The 19438-nt window shown below is 47.2% G+C and overlaps 1 pseudogene; it reads right to left on the bottom strand.

Annotated features, from left to right (window-relative positions):
* Positions 1 to 1849: 1849 nt before the first annotated feature.
* The window catches only part of LOC121306005, a 27115-nt pseudogene continuing 9526 nt past the window's right edge, over positions 1850 to 19438 (bottom strand).

The raw sequence follows: 19438 nt of genomic DNA, 5'->3' as shown, positions 1-19438 counted from the left end.
TCAATAAAAGCACAGTAAAGTGAAGGAGGTGTGCGTTTGAAACTCCTCCCTGGTTCACAGAGCCCTCTGCGCGGTTCTGAACGTTTTCACACAGACACAAATCGGCTTGCAAATTGCTTCCAGGGCGTTTCAAGAGAGGCTTCGCTGGGGTTGGTGTGGACTGAAGAGGCACAGAGACACACACAATGGAAGAGACCCCCCCATCTTTACAATCCAGAAACAAAACACACGCGTCCTCCCTTCGCCTTCGCGTTTCTGTTCAGGGCCCGCCATTGTAAAGGTGAGGGGAGGACGGGCTTCCTTGTTTTGAAACATGATGCTTTAAAAAACATAAACCTCTTAAAAGGGGATTCCACCCCCCCCCCCCCCCCCCCCCACCCAGATTACAGGATATTAAACAGATATTCAATACAATATTCTTCATTCATCACAGTTAAACTGAACATGAATCAAACAGGTCTTTACTGACACACACGCACGCCAATATTAGCATGAGAAACATTATCACTGGATTTACCATCAGAGACAGGGAAAAAGAGTCGACTGGACACTTCAATTAGTTTAGTGAGGAGACACACACACGCACAGACACACCACAGACACACACAAATTTTATAATAGATTTTTATGTGCTTTCATTTATAATTGTGCTATGGTGAGGAGAGAGAAAGAGAGAGAGATAGAAAGACAGACAGACAGACAGACAGACAGATAGATAGATAGACAGACAAAAAGAGGGACAGGCTTGTGTATTAAAGTTTATATCTGTTCATATATACAGAATACATTGCCACTGTGTCACACAATGAGTGATTCTCAGAGAGTCCACACACACACACACACGCACACACACACACACACGCACGCACACACACGTACTGAGTGACAGTGATTCTCAGTGAGAAAATCTTTGTGCTTCAGAACCCACTGAAACTAAACAACTCATAGAGTCACCTAAACTAAACACAGACTAATAATCAACATATAGATCTATACATTCCACACTCATACCAGCCCTGCTGCTGCACCCAGTCCTGGGGTTCAGAGCTCCCCTCAGTGAAGTCTAGTATTATTAATATTGCAATGATCAGGAGCCAGGAGTTTGAGAATGGGTTTTAAACTCACACTAGCCCTGCTGCTGCTGCACCCAGTGATCCTGTTAATAAAGCTAATAAGAGGTGAGAGAATGGATTTTAAAGATGGTCAGCGCTCCTTTAAAGGGAGGGGTCAGTGATCCTGTTAATAAAGCTAATAAGAGGTGAGAATGGATTTTAAAGATGGTCAGCGCTCCTTTAAAGGGAGGGGTCAGTGATCATGTTAATAAAGCTAATAAGAGGTGAGAGAATGGATTTTAAAGATGGTCAGCGCTCCTTTAAAGGGAGGGGTCAGTGATCCTGTTAATAAAGCTAATAAGAGGTGAGAGAATGGATTTTAAAGATGGTCAGCGCTCCTTTAAAGGGAGGGGTCAGTGATCCTGTTAATAAAGCTAATAAGAGGTGTGAGAATGGATTTTAAAGATGGTCAGCGCTCCTTTAAAGGGAGGGGTCAGTGATCCTGTTAATAAAGCTAATAAGAGGTGAGAGAATGGATTTTAAAGATGGTCAGCGCTCCTTTAAAGGGAGGGGTCAGTGATCCTGTTAATAAAGCTAATAAGAGGTGAGAGAATGGATTTTATAACATATTTAAATAAGATTCTTGCTAGAATAGTATTATTTATTTAATTACCCTCCCCCCTCCCCTACAGTACTATATTACCCCAGATCAATGCAGAGATCAATGGGGCTGGGAATCAGACTCCTGTTGCCCAGCAGTGTCACCGTCCAGGTTTTACTGCAGGCTTGATCAGCCCCCAGTGTGTCTAGCTATTAAGCTCAGGTGTGTCTGATTCTTAAACTTGCAGTGAAACCAGGAGTGGATCACACTGCTGATCAGACCCTGTGGATAGATGCTCAGGGGTGGAAGGAGGGATTCAGCTGATTTGAGAGTGAACAGAGAGACAGTGTGTTGGTGGCAGCGGTGGGGTAGTTAGGCAGAGCGCTCGGGTCCCTCACTGAAAGTCTCTCTCATCAGCTCCTCCGTACAGATAGCGATCCTTTCCTGGCTCCTGTATGAACTCTTCCTTCTTCTCCCAGTCCGTGGCCCAGCCCCCGTTTTTGGCAAGGGCCGGGTTGGTGCTGGTGGCCCCGTAGCCCCCCCTGGTGGCCAACGAGGAGAGGTGCAGGTCCTCTGTCTCCTCTTCGAGCTCGTCTTCATGGATGAAGCCGCACTTCTCATCGCTGGTCTCTTCGGGTTCGGCCCATTCCTGCTTCTCCCCCGAAGCAAAGATCCCATAGAATATCACCCCTCCGTAATGAACGAGAGAGGCAATGAGGAACACATACTGCCATTCCTCCCGGGTCTGAGAGAGAGAGAGGGAGAGAGAGAGAGAGAGAGAGAGAGAGAGAGAGAGAGGAGAGGAGAGAGAGAGAGAGAGGAGAGGAGAGAGAGAGGAGATGAGAGAGAGAGAGGAGAGAGAGAGGAGAGAGGAGAGAGCAAATCTGGAGAGAGAGAGAGAGAGAGAGAGGAGAGAGAGAGAGAGAGAGAGAGAGAGGGAGAGAGAGGAGAGAGTCCCAACTCCATTGGAAATTCCCATGAGTATGCTGGCATAGCGAGGAGAGAGAGAGAGAGAGAGAGAGAGCCCACTCCTCGTCAGCTAATCTCTGGTACTCGCAGCGTGGCTCTTCTCTCTCTGAGAGAGGAGAGGAGAGAGAGGGGAGAAGAGAGAAGCAACTCTCGGACGTTTGGAGAGGAGAGATGAGCATTTCAGATACTGATGAACCTAGACTGAGAGGTTCTGGCAGAAAACTGGCTCATCAGGTTCCCAGGTAACTTCCTGAACTTCGCAGACTCAGATAGAGTGCCCACTTTAGAGAGGAATCACCTCTGTGTCTGTCTCAGTGACCGATCAACTAAGTGAAACTCCAGTCTACGTCCAACACAGACACACCCTATAAGCTCTCGTCAGCAGTCGACACAATATCTAGTTAGCCCTCGTAAGATTAACTGTCTAGAGCTGGATTGGCATTTGCTCACACTAGAGCTAAAGGTACCTGATTGTTTAAAATTTAGGAGAGACATAACATCGAAAATAGTCTATTCTCCAACTGTGAAAACACACTGAATAACTGACACACATGACTAACGTACCCATTGGAATTCCCATGAGAACATTATGTCCATAGATTCGGATCATCCCAACCTGACATCGACTCTGACCTTTGTGCTTGGTCATCGCTCCCACTATTAACGGACACACCATCCCTGAGAGAGTCCCAACTCCATTGGAAATTCCCATGAGTATGCTGGCATAGCGCGGAGCGATGTCCAAGTGATTCACATTGAAACCTGCAGGGGGCAGACAAGAGCAATGAGCGCCCCTCCCCCCTCCCTCTCTCTCTCTCTCTCTCTCTCTCTCTCTCTCTCTCTCTCTCTCTCTCAGCATGTGTTTAAATATCTATCTCTGTATTCCGGTGCCTGACTTCAGAGCTGTGTTGATTTCCTCACAGGTTAGTGTGTAATTTGATTGATGAATTGCAGGGTTCCATTGTAATTGAAATGGGGATTATGAAGGGTTGCAATAACAAGCCACTGGTCTGGATCAAACTGCACTTTTTGAGGATTGTGTTTGTGTCTGAGTGGACCGAGCACTCAATTCCCATCATAGCCCATCTAGAGCTATACCTGTAATAACTGTGTAGCTGTGAATCTTTCAATGGTAATCTTTGAAGACTGTAAGAGTAATCAATGAGATTGATTGACTTTGCTCACCGATGTCAAGTATAATTAATAACCTGGATTAATTAAAAAATCAAAGGTACACTGAAGACACTGAGGGAGACTTCTAGTCATGAGTCACTGAATTCACACTGAAGACGCTGAGGGAGACTTCTAGTCATGAGTCACTGAATTCACACTGAAGACGCTGAGGGAGACTTCTAGTCATGAGTCACTGAATTCACACTGATCTGAGGGAGACTTCTAGTCATGAGTCACTGAATTCACACTGAAGACGCTGAGGGAGACTTCTAGTCATGAGTCACTGAATTCACACTGAAGACGCTGAGGGAGACTTCTAGTCATGAGTCACTGAATTCACACTGAAGACGCTGAGGGAGAGAGTCACTGAATTCACACTGAAGACGCTGAGGGAGACTTCTAGTCGTTAGTCATGGAATTCACGCGGAATTCTTTTTTCTGGCTGCTTCTGGAAAGACTCCCCAAGGCCTCACCTGAGATCGCGAAGCCGCTGAATCCAACGGCAAGAACCAGAAAGGAGATTGCCACGCCTTTCGTGTGACTGAACCCGACCACCAGGAGAAGAGTGGCTTCCATCCCAAACCCTGAGGGGAGAAACAATATAATATAATAAATATAAATCACACTGTCTCTCCCCTTCGCTCCAATAACACTGTCTCTCCCCTTCGTTCTAATCACACTGTCTCTCCCCTTCGCTCTAATAACACTGTCTCTCTCCCCTTCGCTCTAATAACACTGTCTCTCCCCTTCATCCCTGCTCTAATCACACTGTCTCTCACCTCCGCAATTCATCATCTTCCTCACGTTGGTGGTGGACATGATGCGCTTCGACCGCAGGAAGTCTGCGATCTGACCTCCGATGGGAACGACGATCGTCATGACGAGGTGAGGGAGCGCCGAAACCATCCCCACCTGAAAGAGAGGACCGGCAATGCTGAGACACGCACTGGCGAGGACTACAGCTCCCAGCATGCCTCTGCCCTTCGCTCTAATAACACTGTCTCTCTCCGGGGGTCATGGAGATCTGTATTTCTTAACACTGTCTCTCTCCTCTTTACTCTAACAACACTGTAAATCACTGTCCTCTCCCCTTCGCTCTAATAACACTGTCTCTGCTCTAATAACACTGTCTCTCTCCCCTTCGCTCTAATAACACTGTCTCTCTCCCCTTCGCTCTAATAACACTGTCTCTCTCCCCTTCGCTCTAATAACACTGTCTCTCCCCTTCATCCCTGCTCTAAACACTGTCTTCACCTCCGCATCTTCCTCACGTTTCAAGTTCGGCTGCAACATTTGATAAGTAACTTGAACTGTAACTGCTGAAGAGCTGAAAACAAGTCAGAAGGTCTAATGAAGCCCCCCACAAGTGTCGTCCATGGGGAGGTCTGTAGTACCTTCAGCATAAGAGGTCCTCCAGGATACTGCGATTTAAGTTGTAAATCAGGGCTTCTCAAACTCGGTCCTGGGGAGCCCCAGTGACTAAAGGGTTTCATTCCAGCCCAGCTCTCAATCACTGAACCAGACCCTTCAGTGATCTGATCATGGGCTTCATTAGACCTTTTGACTTGTTTTCAGCTCTTGAACATCAGATATTTCTGAAGGGTCTGGTTCAGTGATTGAGAGCCAGGTTGGAATGGAAACCAGCAGCCCCAGCAGGGGGTCCCCCGGGACCGGGTTTGGGAAGCCCTGGTGTAAAGAAAGCATCGCGAAGCTGTTCGCCTCGGCCTCGCTGACAGCGGCAAATCTGGAGGCTGCTTGTTTACAATTCTGACAGGGTGATGACATCACTGCGATCGATGACAGGCCTCAGCAGTGATGTCACAGCCTTACTACACACACTTAGAGGCAAGTAATAAAACGGTAAGCTTCACCAAGCTATGGGAGATTACAGCTCTCAATAATAATAATACTAATACTAATAATAATCAGGAGCGCTGGCAGTGCTGGGGGGCACCTTGCTGATCTCGAATCCGAACACCTCCTCGAAGTACGCTGGCTGGCTGATCAGGAGCAGGTAGAACGTCCAGCTGCGGCAGAAATTTGCTACGATGATGGCGTAGACTGGCATGGAGGTGAAGAACTTCTTCCAGGGAGTCTTGAACTTCTACAAGAGAGAGAGGAGAGAGGGGAGAGAGCAGAGGAGAGAGGAGAGAGGAGACGGGAGAGAGGAGAGAGAGAGGAGAGAGGAGCGAGGGGAGAGAGAGAGAGGAGAGAGTGAGAGAGGAGAGAGGAGATGGGAGGGAGAGAGAGGAGAGAGAGGAGAGGGGAGGGAGAGAGAGGAGAGAGAGGAGAGGGGAGAGAGAGAGGAGAGAGTTTTGTATTTGATGTGTAAGAATGCAGAATGTCTTCAGCAGAGCGCAACTTCAAATCTGCCATGAAAAGAGTCACAGCGCTTCAAACCGGTTCCCAATTCAAAACGTTTCCTTCACATTGAAACCAAGCAATGGCAGAGCGCCCTCCTCCACAGAGTGACGGGGTTACCCTGCCTCTCTCTCTCTCTCACCTGCAGAGGCAATGGCAGAGCGCCCTCCTCCACAGAGTGACGGGGTTACCCTGCCTCTCTCTCTCTCTCACCTGCAGAGGCAATGGCAGAGCGCCCTCCTCCACAGAGTGACGGGGTTACCCTGCCTCTCTCTCTCTCTCTCACCTGCAGAGGCAATGGCACAGCGCCCTCCTCCACAGAGTGACGGGGTTACCCTGCCTCTCTCTCTCTCTCTCACCTGCAGAGGCAATGGCAGAGCGCACTCCTCCACAGAGCGACGGGGTTACCGTAGGAGACCAGGATCCAAAAACAAAACCAACAAACGCCAAAACTGCCGTAAACGTAGAAGACCGACGACCACCCAGAGTACTGGACCAGTATCCCTGCCAGGGGCATCGCTATGACAGCACCAGCATAGGAGCCTGCAGAGTGACGGGGTTACCCTGCCTCTCTCTCTCTCTCACCTGCAGAGGCAATGGCAGAGCGCCCTCCTCCACAGAGTGACGGGGTTACCCTGCCTCTCTCTCTCTCTCTCACCTGCAGAGGCAATGGCAGAGCGCCCTCCTCCACAGAGTGACGGGGTTACCCTGCCTCTCTCTCTCTCTCACCTGCAGAGGCAATGGAGCGCCCTCCTCCACAGAGTGACGGGGTTACCCTGCCTCTCTCTCTCTCTCACCTGCAGAGAGAGGATGCCCCTTTCTCTGTCACTGCGAGATGGAGAGGAGCCCCTTCGTAGGAGACCTGATCCTCAAAACCACTGCAGAGAGAGGAGCCCCTTTCTGCACTGCAGAGAGAGGAGCCCCTTTCCTCACTGCAGAGAGAGGAGCCCCTTTCTGATCACTGCAGAGAGAGGAACCCCTTTCTGATCACTGCAGAGAGAGGAGCCCCTTTCTGATCACTGCAGAGAGAGGAGCCCCTTTCCCTGCCAGGGGCATCGCTGATCACTGCAGAGAGAGGAGCCCCTTTCTGATCTCACACTGCAGAGAGAGGATTTCTGATCACTGCAGAGAGAGGAGCCCCTTTCTGATCACTGCAGAGAGAGGAGCCCCTTTCTGATCACTGCAGAGAGAGGAGCCCCTTTCTGATCACTGCAGAGAGAGGAGCCCCTTTCTGATCACTGCAGAGAGAGGAGCCCCTTTCTGATCACTGCAGAGAGAGGAGTCCCTTTCTGATCACTGCAGAGAGAGGAGCCCCTTTCTGATCACTGCAGAGAGAGGAGCCCCTTTCTGATCACTGCAGAGAGAGGAGCCCCTTTCTGATCACTGCAGAGAGAGGAGCCCCTTTCTGATCACTGCAGAGAGAGGAGCCCCTTTCTGATCACTGCAGAGAGAGGAGCCCCTTTCTGATCACTGCAGAGAGAGGAGCCCCTTTCTGATCACTGCAGAGAGAGGAGCCCCTTTCTGATCACTGCAGAGAGAGGAGCCCCTTTCTGATCACTGCAGAGAGAGGAGCCCCTTTCTGATCACTGCAGAGAGAGGAGCCCCTTTCTGATCACTGCAGAGAGAGGAGCCCCTTTCTGATCACTGCAGAGAGAGGAGCCCCTTTCTGATCACTGCAGAGAGAGGAGCCCCTTTCTGATCACTGCAGAGAGAGGAGCCCCTTTCTGATCACTGCAGAGAGAGGAGCCCCTTTCTGATCACTGCAGAGAGAGGAGCCCCTTTCTGATCACTGCAGAGAGAGGAGCCCCTTTCTGATCACTGCAGAGAGAGGAGCCCCTTTCTGATCACTGCAGAGAGAGGAGCCCCTTTCTGATCACTGCAGAGAGAGGAGCCCCTTTCTGATCACTGCAGAGAGAGGAGCCCCTTTCTGATCACTGCAGAGAGAGGAGCCCCTTTCTGATCACTGCAGAGAGAGGAGTCCCTTTCTGATCACTGCAGAGAGAGGAGCCCCTTTCTGATCACTGCAGAGAGAGGAGCCCCTTTCTGATCACTGCAGAGAGAGGAGCCCCTTTCTGATCACTGCAGAGAGAGGAGCCCCTTTCTGATCACTGCAGAGAGAGGAGCCCCTTTCTGATCACTGCAGAGAGAGGAGCCCCTTTCTGATCACTGCAGAGAGAGGAGCCCCTTTCTGATCACTGCAGAGAGAGGAGCCCCTTTCTGATCACTGCAGAGAGAGGAGCCCCTTTCTGATCACTGCAGAGAGAGGAGCCCCTTTCTGATCACTGCAGAGAGAGGAGCCCCTTTCTGATCACTGCAGAGAGAGGAGCCCCTTTCTGATCACTGCAGAGAGAGGAGCCCCTTTCTGATCACTGCAGAGAGAGGAGCCCCTTTCTGATCACTGCAGAGAGAGGAGCCCCTTTCTGATCACTGCAGAGAGAGGAGCCCCTTTCTGATCACTGCAGAGAGAGGAGCCCCTTTCTGATCACTGCAGAGAGAGGAGCCCCTTTCTGATCACTGCAGAGAGAGGAGCCCCTTTCTGATCACTGCAGAGAGAGGAGCCCCTTTCTGATCACTGCAGAGAGAGGAGCCCCTTTCTGATCACTGCAGAGAGAGGAGCCCCTTTCTGATCACTGCAGAGAGAGGAGTCCCTTTCTGATCACTGCAGAGAGAGGAGTCCCTTTCTGATCACTGCAGAGAGAGGAGCCCCTTTCTGATCACTGCAGAGAGAGGAGCCCCTTTCTGATCACTGCAGAGAGAGGAGCCCCTTTCTGATCACTGCAGAGAGAGGAGCCCCTTTCTGATCACTGCAGAGAGAGGAGCCCCTTTCTGATCACTGCAGAGAGAGGAGCCCCTTTCTGATCACTGCAGTTAGTCTTCAATGAGAGAGATGTGGAGAATGGGGAAAGCTGTGCATTGCTAACCCTGCCAGCTCATTTGCTGCCCTGCTCACCACAGAACGCCGTGGTGGCCAATCGGCTCCTCTCGAGGGGCGGAGCCCACTTGCTCCAGATCCCGTGGCATGCTGGGTAGGTCACGCCCTGCGGAAATAGGGGTGAGAATAATAACATAATAAATAATACTAATGAATAATACATAATAATAATAATAATAATAATAATAATAATAATAATAATAATAATAATCATAACAAGAATATAATAACTTCAACAATAAAAGACAGACAGACAGAGACAGATAGATAAACACACTAAGACACACACACTCACACTCGCACACATACAGCCCCCCACACCACTGTCAACCCTGTCTTGGTACGGGGGCCCACACACACTGGTGTGTATGTCGGGGGCCCCCCTCTGTACACACTGTCGCCACCCATCTACACCCCCCCACACACACCTCACACTCGCACACATACACCCCCCCACACACACACTCACACTCGCACACATACACCCGTGCACAGGTGAGCGTGTGGTATGTGTGGGGGGGTGTGTGTGTGTAGGTGTGGACGTGTTGTATGTGGGGGTGGGGTGTGTGTGAGTGTGTGAGCACACATATTGTGGGTGGATATTGTGTGTGTCACAGTGTGAGCGGTGTACACCCCCCACACACACACTGTGACACATACACCCCCGCACAACACACAGTCGAGCGTGTCCCCCCCCACCACACACTCCCAGTCGCACACATACAACCCCAACACCACCATGGGGGGGGTGTGTGTGAGTGTCGCACACATACACCCCCCACACAAAGTTGGGTATGTTGGGAAGGTGATACACCCCCCCACACCCACACTCGCACACTCCACCCCCCCCCCACACACACACACCCACCCCACACACACACACACACACTCACACCACCCACCCCCCACACACACACTCACACTCCACACACACACACTCACAACACACACACCCCACCACACACCCCCCCCCCCACACACACACACTCACACACACACACCACTGACACAACCCCCCCCACACACACACACTCACACTCCACACATACACCCCCCCACACACACACACACACTCACACCCCCCCACACCACACCCCCACATCGCACCCACACACACACACACACACACGCACACATACACCCCCCCCCACACCCACACACACACACACACACTCACCCCACACACACCCCACACACACACCACCACACACCCCACACACCCACCACACACACACACACACACTCACACACACACACACACACACACACACACACTCCCCACACACACAACCGACCCTCCACCTCACACACACACACACTCACCACACCCTCCCACACAAACACATCACCCCCCCACACTGTCACACACCTCACACAGTGTGTCACACACAACACTCACACCGCACACCTACCCCCCCCCACACACACTCCACACACACACACACACTCACCCCCCCACACACACACTCGCTCACGACACACACGACACACCTCCCCGCACCAACACATACCCCCCCACTCAACTGTCGCAGTCATGCACACACCCCCCCACAACAGTACACACACACACAGATCACACCCCCCCCACACACACACACACACACTCCCCCCCCCCCCCACCACACACACACACACACACACACACAACTCAGAGAGTTATATGGAGTGATCAGGGCCGTCATACGCAAACCTCTCTGTCTCTCATATACCTCCACTAGTCCCTGCAGTATGCGTACACAGATCACACAGACCGTAATGGATTCTGGCTGCAGTGGGGATGAGCATGTTAAGAACAGAGGAGGAGAGGAGAGAGCGAAACCAAACGAGAGGAGAGAGAGAGAGAGAGAGAGAGAGAGAGAGAGAGAGGAGAGAGAGAGAGAGAGAGAGAGAGAGAGTGAGAGGAGAGAGAGAGAGAGAGAGAGAGAGAGAGAGAGAGAAGTTTGGGGTTTTTTTTTAATATGCTTTACCAGACCTCCCTGTGCTTTACAATGCTTCCCTATGCTTTACCAGACCTCTCTGTGCTTTACAATGCTTCCCTGTGCTTTACCAGACCTCTCTGTGCTTTACAATGCTTCCCTGTGCTTTACCAGACCTCTCTGTGCTTTACAATGCTTCCCTGTGCTTTACCAGACCTCTCTGTGCTTTACAATGCTTCCCTGTGCTTTACCAGACCTCTCTGTGCTTTACAATGCTTCCCTGTGCTTTACCAGACCTCTCTGTGCTTTACAATGCTTCCCTTGCCTCTGTGCTTTACAATGCTTCCCTGTGCTTTACAATGCTTCCCTGTGCTTTACCACCACGACCTCTCTGTGCTTTACAATGCTTTATGCTTCACTGTGGGACACTTTTATGAGGGTTAGTTTGCCCTTTTTGTAATATGTTTGAAAGAACTACAGCTATCAGCATCCCTCACCATGGCAGCCGGTGCTGAGGCATGCTGGGAGCTGTAGGATTTTCTCTTACCGGTTGGCTGCAAATTTCTGCGCGATGAACCCCCCCGGGATCTGGGTGACAATGTACCCCCAAAAAAACGAGCCATGAATCATTCCCACGATCTCGGGGTCCCACGAGAACTGAGCTTTCTGAGAGAGAGGGAGAGAGAGAAGAGAGCTGCTATTGCAATGACTGCATGATGCAGTGTGTGCAGTGTGTGCAGTGTGTGCAGAGTGTGCAGAGTGCAGTGTGCAGTGTGTGCAGTGTGTGCAGTGTGTGCAGTGTGTGCAGAGTGTGCAGAGTGTGCAGGTTGCGGGGGTGTGTGCAGTGTGTATAGTGTGCGGTGTGTGCAGTGTGTAGGGTGCAGTGTGCAGTGTGTGCAGTGTGTGCAGAGTGTGCACAGTGTGCAGTGTGCAGTGTGCAGTGTGTGCAGTGTGTGCGGTGTGTGCAGTGTGTGCAGAGTGTGCAGAGTGTGCAGTGCGCTGTGTGCAGTGTGTGCAGCGTGTGCGGTGTGTGCAGTGTGTGCAGTGTGCAGTCAGTGTGTGCAGGGTGCAGGGTGTGCAGTGTGTATAGTGTGCAGTGTGTGCAGTGTGTTCAGTGTGTGCAGGGTGCAGGGTGTTCAGTGTGTATAGTGTGCAGTGTGCAGTGTGCAGGCTGCAGGGTGCAGGGTGCAGTGCGCAGGGTGCAGGGTGCAGAGTGCGCAGGGTGCATAGCACGCAGCGTGTATAGTGTGCAGTGTGCAGTGTGTTCAGTGTGTATCGTGTGCAGGGTGCAGGGTGTATAGACTCACCTCCACTCGAACCTTGTCCCCCTCATACACAGTGTTGTTATTCACCATGCTCACGATGGCCACGCCCAGGTTGCAACGGATCCCAAAGGAGATGCAGAATCCGATTCCACACAGGATGGCGATGATGTAACGGCGAGGCAGCCCACAGCATGTGCAGTCAACCACGGGGAGGTCCAGTGCCTTCGTCTCCACGGGACGCCCCTCCTCCGAGAGCTGCAGGGTCTCCACATTGTCCTGCCTGCGCTCCAACACTCTGGATCAGGGACAGAGAGACCAGGAGCCTGATTATACTGCACTGACCATCACACCATCACAGTTACACTGCATTATACAGCAGTGACCCCAGCAATGATTCACACAGCAGCTCCCCTGAGTTTCAATCTGCATAGTTTACTATATTATACAGCAGCGACCCCAGCAATGATTCACACAGCAGCTCCCCTGAGTTTCAATCTGCATAGTTTACTGTATTATACAGCAGTGACCCCAGCAATGATTCACACAGCAGCTCCTCTGAGTTTCAATCTGCATAGTTTACTATATTATACAGCAGCGACCCCAGCAATGATTCACACAGCAGCTCCTCTGAGTTTCAATCTGCATAGTTTACTATATTATACAGCAGCGACCCCAGCAATGATTCACACAGCAGCTCCCCTGAGTTTCAATCTGCATAGTTTACTATATTATACAGCAGTGACCCCAGCAATGATTCACACAGCAGCTCCCCTGAGTTTCAATCTGCATAGTTTACTATATTATACAGCAGTGACTCCAGCAATGATTCACACAGCAGCTCCCCTGAGTTTCAATCTGCATAGTTTACTATATTATATAGCAGTGACTCCAGCAATGATTCACACAGCAGCTCCTCTGAGTTTCAATCTGCATAGTTTACTATATTATATAGCAGTGACTGGTCTCGTCTATTGTAACAGACCTGTGAAGATCGCTTCATAAATTAATAGACGGAATGTTCAAATCAACCCTAATTAGTTTAATTAGCGCAATGGGAAGGGTTGGGGTTTTTTTCACGTTGATTTGGACGTGCTTTCTTTTAATTAAAGTAATCGGTTTGTGTTCATTTCTAATTATGCAAGTCTGTTTACAAGCTGTGTCTCAGGTGCAGCAGTCAAAAAGGTCCCCAGCTCAGTTCCTGGCATTTGAACTTCGAATGAACTCCCTCAGCTTCATAGAGTCCAGTGAAAGCTGCTGAATAATGTTCCCTTGTTAACATATTGAATTGCACCCCCTCTATATAGAATGAACTCCCTCAGCTTCATAGAGTCCAGTGAAAGCTGCTGAATAATGTTCCCTTGTTATCATATTGAATTGCACCCCCTCTATATAGAATGAACTCCCTCAGCTTCACAGAGTCCAGTGAAAGCTGCTGAATAATGTTCCCTTGTTAACATATTGAATTGCACCCCCTCTATATAGAATGAACTCCCTCAGCTTCATAGAGTCCAGTGAAAGCTGCTGAATAATGTTCCCTTGTTAACATATTGAATTGCACCCCCTCTATATAGAATGAACTCCCTCAGCTTCATAGAGTCCAGTGAAAGCTGCTGAATAATGTTCCCTTGTTAACATATTGAATTGCACCCCCTCTATATAGAATGAACTCCCTCAGCTTCATAGAGTCCAGTGAAAGCTGCTGAATAATGTTCCCTTGTTCTCATATTGAATTGCACCCCCTCTATATAGAATGAACTCCCTCAGCTTCATAGAGTCCAGTGAAAGCTGCTGAATAATGTTCCCTTGTTATCATATTGAATTGCACCCCCTCTATATAGAATGAACTCCCTCAGCTTCATAGAGTCCAGTGAAAGCTGCTGAATAATGTTCCCTTGTTCTCATATTGAATTGCACCCCCTCTATATAGAATGAACTCCCTCAGCTTCATAGAGTCCAGTGAAAGCTGCTGAATAATGTTCCCTTGTTCTCATATTGAATTGCACCCCCTCTATATAGAATGAACTCCCTCAGCTTCATAGAGTCCAGTGAAAGCTGCTGAATAATGTTCCCTTGTTAACATATTGAATTGCACCCCCTCTATATAGAATGAACTCCCTCAGCTTCATAGAGTCCAGTGAAAGCTGCTGAATAATGTTCCCTTGTTAACATATTGAATTGCACCCCCTCTATATAGAATGAACTCCCTCAGCTTCATAGAGTCCAGTGAAAGCTGCTGAATAATGTTCCCTTGTTAACATATTGAATTGCACCCCCTCTATATAGAATGAACTCCCTCAGCTTCATAGAGTCCAGTGAAAGCTGCTGAATAATGTTCCCTTGTTAACATATTGAATTGCACCCCCTCTATATAGAATGAACTCCCTCAGCTTCATAGAGTCCAGTGAAAGCTGCTGAATAATGTTCCCTTGTTCTCATATTGAATTGCACCCCCTCTATATAGAATGAACTCCCTCAGCTTCATAGAGTCCAGTGAAAGCTGCTGAATAATGTTCCCTTGTTAACATATTGAATTGCGCCCCCTCTATATAGAATGAACTCCCTCAGCTTCATAGAGTCCAGTGAAAGCTGCTGAATAATGTTCCCTTGTTCTCATATTGAATTGCACCCCCTCTATATAGAATGAACTCCCTCAGCTTCATAGAGTCCAGTGAAAGCTGCTGAATAATGTTCCCTTGTTCTCATATTGAATTCCACACCAGCGTTTAGTTTTTCTATATACTTAACGAAATGCTGACAAGGAAAAATGTGATATTTCGAAGCCTAACAGGAAATACGAACTGCATCTAGGAAAAGAAAAATATGCAAAATCAGTTTGTAGTTTATTTGATTAAATGATGTTATATAATAATATATCAAAATTACATTAATGCGGTTATTTTTAAAAAATTATATCTCAATCTAAAATAATAATAATAATAATAATAATAATAATAATAATAATAATAATAATAATAATAATAATATAAACGCAGCTCAGTATTAATTATGTATAAAGCTGGTTGAATCATGACGGATCGAGTCCAGCTTCAATCTCCACAGGGCGCCGCGGAGGAGGGCTGGCGGCAGGTTGTTTGCTGGTTGTGGGCCGGGGGAACACGTTTTAATGACCCCGCCAAAGCCGTCATTAATCCGGCTCCAGTCTGCGCTGACAGACTGGATGCCATCTGGCGCTCCGCTGGGGCTCGGCTCACCCCCGCGCTCCCCCCGCCGCTCCCCTCGCACCCCCCGCGGCGCTGAGGGACTCTGCGAGAGGGGCCGTCCCGGCGGGAGAACGGCTGGCTCTAATGAGGAGACGAAAAGCAGCAAAAACAAGGTTAACTCTTTCATAATGAGACAAGGACAGATAGAGAGAGAGAGAGAGAGAGAGAGAGAGAGAGAGAGAGAGAGAGAGAGAGAGAGAGAGAGGGAGAGAGAGAGAGAGAGTGCTTTACAATGCTTCCCTAGCTTTACCAGACCTCTCTGTGCTTTACAGAGAGAGAGTGCTTTACCAGACCTCTCTGTGCTTTACAATGCTTCCCTGTGCTTTACCAGACCTCTCTGTGCTTTACAATGCTTCCCTGTGCTTTACCAGACCTCTCTGTGCTTTACAATGCTTCCCTGTGCTTTACCAGACCTCTCTGTGCTTTACAATGCTTCCCTATGCTTTACCAGACCTCTCTGTGCTTTACAATGCTTCCCTATGCTTTACCAGACCTCTCTGTGCTTTACAATGCTTCCCTATGCTTTACCAGACCTCTCTGTGCTTTACAATGCTTCCCTATGCTTTACCAGACCTCTCTGTGCTTTACAATGCTTCCCTATGCTTTACCAGACCTCTCTGTGCTTTACAATGCTTCCCTGTGCTTTACCAGACCTCTCTGTGCTTTACAATGCTTCCCTATGCTTTACCAGACCTCTCTGTGCTTTACAATGCTTCCCTGTGCTTTACCAGACCTCTCTGTGCTTTACAATGCTTCCCTATGCTTTACCAGACCTCTCTGTGCTTTCAATCTATCCCTGCTTTACCAGACCTCTCTATGCTTTAATATTGAATCAGTAAGTGCTTGAAACCTCTCTGTGCTTTACATTCTCATGTGCTTTACCAGACCTCTAATGCTTTACAATGCTTCCCTGTGCTTTACCATACCTCTCTATGCTTCACAATAAGGTCGGTCTCTATCTCTCTCTCTCTCTATATATAATATTGAATCAGTAAGTGGTGAAAATTCGACTGAGAATACATTCTCATGACGTCGTGTCATCGTTATAATAATAATAATAATAATAATAATAATAATAATAATAATAATAATAATAATAATAATAATAATAATAATAATAATAATTATTCAGTTGATCTGCAGAATCAATAGTTTGATATATTTAGAGAATCCGCGCGGTTTGGAAGCTGATTATTAGCGCAATTGCTCTTTTACGTGTTGTGAGAATTAAATCGCAATGTTTCGTATTGAATATGAAAAATAGCGATTTATTTAATATAACATGTAAAATAATAAAAATAATAATAAACTTATTACTATTAACAATAATAATAATAATAATAATAATAATAATAATAATAATAATAATAATAATAATAATAATAATAATAATAATAATGTATATATTTATGTATAATTTTTGTGGCGTGCGATTTGAATTGTTTGATGCTGTATTTTACTTGTATTTTAAAAGAAAATATATTTCAATTGAATTTTCACTGAGAGGTTACTCGCGTGTTTAAGACGCGTTTAAAAATGAATTAAATGCAAACTAGATGGAGTGAAATTCCAGGTGGCTTTTTAATAATCGGCTTCAAATTCTTTCAGCACCCGACGTTAATAATTAAATACAAACACAGAGCTTGTTTGTTGATACTGAAACAAATCGACATCGTCCTACAAAATCTCACAGCGATAGCAGCCGGAATATCTGCAGCGCGTCCTGTGATTCACATCGAGAGAGACCCGCAATATAATCCAACGCCTGGGCTCGACCCAGCCTGTCAGCATCTCACTGCAAAAACACCGTGGAAAAAAACCGAGCTTAATATAGCATACAAAAACACGGAACACGATTCAGACAGCCCCCTGAGTTTCAATAGCCATAGTTTAATATATTATACAGCAACACCAAACACGATTCAGACACCCCCCTGAGTTTCAATAGCCATAGTTTAATATATTATACAGCAACACCAAACACGATTCAGACACCCCCCTGAGTTTCAATAGCCATAGTTTAATATATTATACAGCAACACCAAACACGATTCAGACACCCCCCTGAGTTTCAATAGCCATAGTTTAATATATTATACAGCAACACCAAACACGATTCAGACACCCCCCTGAGTTTCAATAGCCATAGTTTAATATATTATACAGCAACACCAAACACGATTCAGACACCCCCCTGAGTTTCAATAGCCATAGTTTAATATATTATACAGCAACACCAAACACGATTCAGACACCCCCCTGAGTTTCAATCTGCATAGTTTAATATATTATCAATTCAGACACCCCCCTGAGCCATAGTTTAATATATTATACAACAACACCAAACACGATTCAGACACCCCCCTGAGTTTCAATAGCCATAGTTTAATATATTATACAACAACACCAAACACGATTCAGACACCCCCCTGAGTTTCAATCTGCATAGTTTAATATATTATACAGCAACACCAAACACGATTCAGACACCCCCCTGAGTTTCAATAGCCATAGTTTAATATATTATACAACACCAAACACAAACACCCCCCTGAGAGCCATAGTTTAATATATCTTGCGCAACACCACGATTCAGACACCCCCCTGAGTTTCAATAGCCATAGTTTAATATATTATACAGCAACACCAAACACGATTCAGACACCCCCCTGAGTTTCAATAGCCATAGTTTAATATATTATACAGCAACACCAAACACGATTCAGACACCCCCCTGAGTTTCAATAGCCATAGTTTAATATATTATACAGCAACACCAAACACGATTCAGACACCCCCCTGAGTTTCAATAGCCATAGTTTAATATATTATACAGCAACACCAAACACGATTCAGACACCCCCCTGAGTTTCAATAGCCATAGTTTAATATATTATACAGCAACACCAAACACGATTCAGACACCCCCCTGAGTTTCAATAGCCATAGTTTAATATATTATACAGCAACACCAAACACGATTCAGACACCCCCCTGAGTTTCAATAGCCATAGTTTTATATATTATACAGCAACACCAAACACGATTCAGACACCCCCCTGAGTTTCAATAGCCATAGTTTAATATATTATACAGCAAACACACGATTCAGACACCCCCCTGAGTTTTAGCCATAGTTTAATATATTATACAGCAACACCAAACACGATTCAGACACCCCCCTGAGTTTCAATAGCACATAGTTTAATATATTATACAGCAACACCAAACACGATTCAGACACCCCCCTGAGTTTCAATAGCCATAGTTTAATATATTATACAGCAACACCAACCACGATTCAGACACCCCCCTGAGTTTCAATAGCCATAGTTTAATACATCACTCCAGTGTAATATATTTACAGCATTATAGCTTCATTTCACTAAGCAGAATAAAACAGGAATATTCTCTTTTTCTGAGTCCTGAACTCCCGGCGGGGGTGGTTTTTTTTTTGGGGGGGGGGGGGGGGGGGGGGGGTAACTTGTAGCGGTGCTTATGTGATGAAGTAATAATTAATAAAGTCATAATTAATAATGTTGTGATGTAATAATGTGATCGGAAGCCGCAGGATAGAATATTCATCATGATGGCAGGTCCGCACGCGCGGCTTTGTGTGTTAATCCCTCAGTGACGTAGTGTTTTTTTTTTTTTTTTTTTTTTTTTTTATCTTAATAATAGTCGAGACTAAAGCGAAACGCATTTGTGTCTCCTGTACGCGAAAGATTCATTAAACATTAATAAGATCGATTTTTAAAAAGTGCTTGCGCGCTTCAGAAGGAATCGAAGGTCGAGGAATCGGGTTTCACTCCGGAGCAAGGTCGCGGATTTTCGGCTTTGATACACACACACACACACACACACACACACACACACACACAATGCTTAATCTGATATATAAACTGCAAAATGATATTGCAAGAGACTACAAGGCTTTATTACACTGTG

Source organism: Polyodon spathula, chromosome 45 (genome assembly GCF_017654505.1).
Source record: "Polyodon spathula isolate WHYD16114869_AA chromosome 45, ASM1765450v1, whole genome shotgun sequence".
NCBI lineage: Eukaryota > Metazoa > Chordata > Actinopteri > Acipenseriformes > Polyodontidae > Polyodon > Polyodon spathula.
Note: the sequence above shows the minus strand (reverse complement) of the source record. Positions and strands in the feature narration are given on the sequence as shown.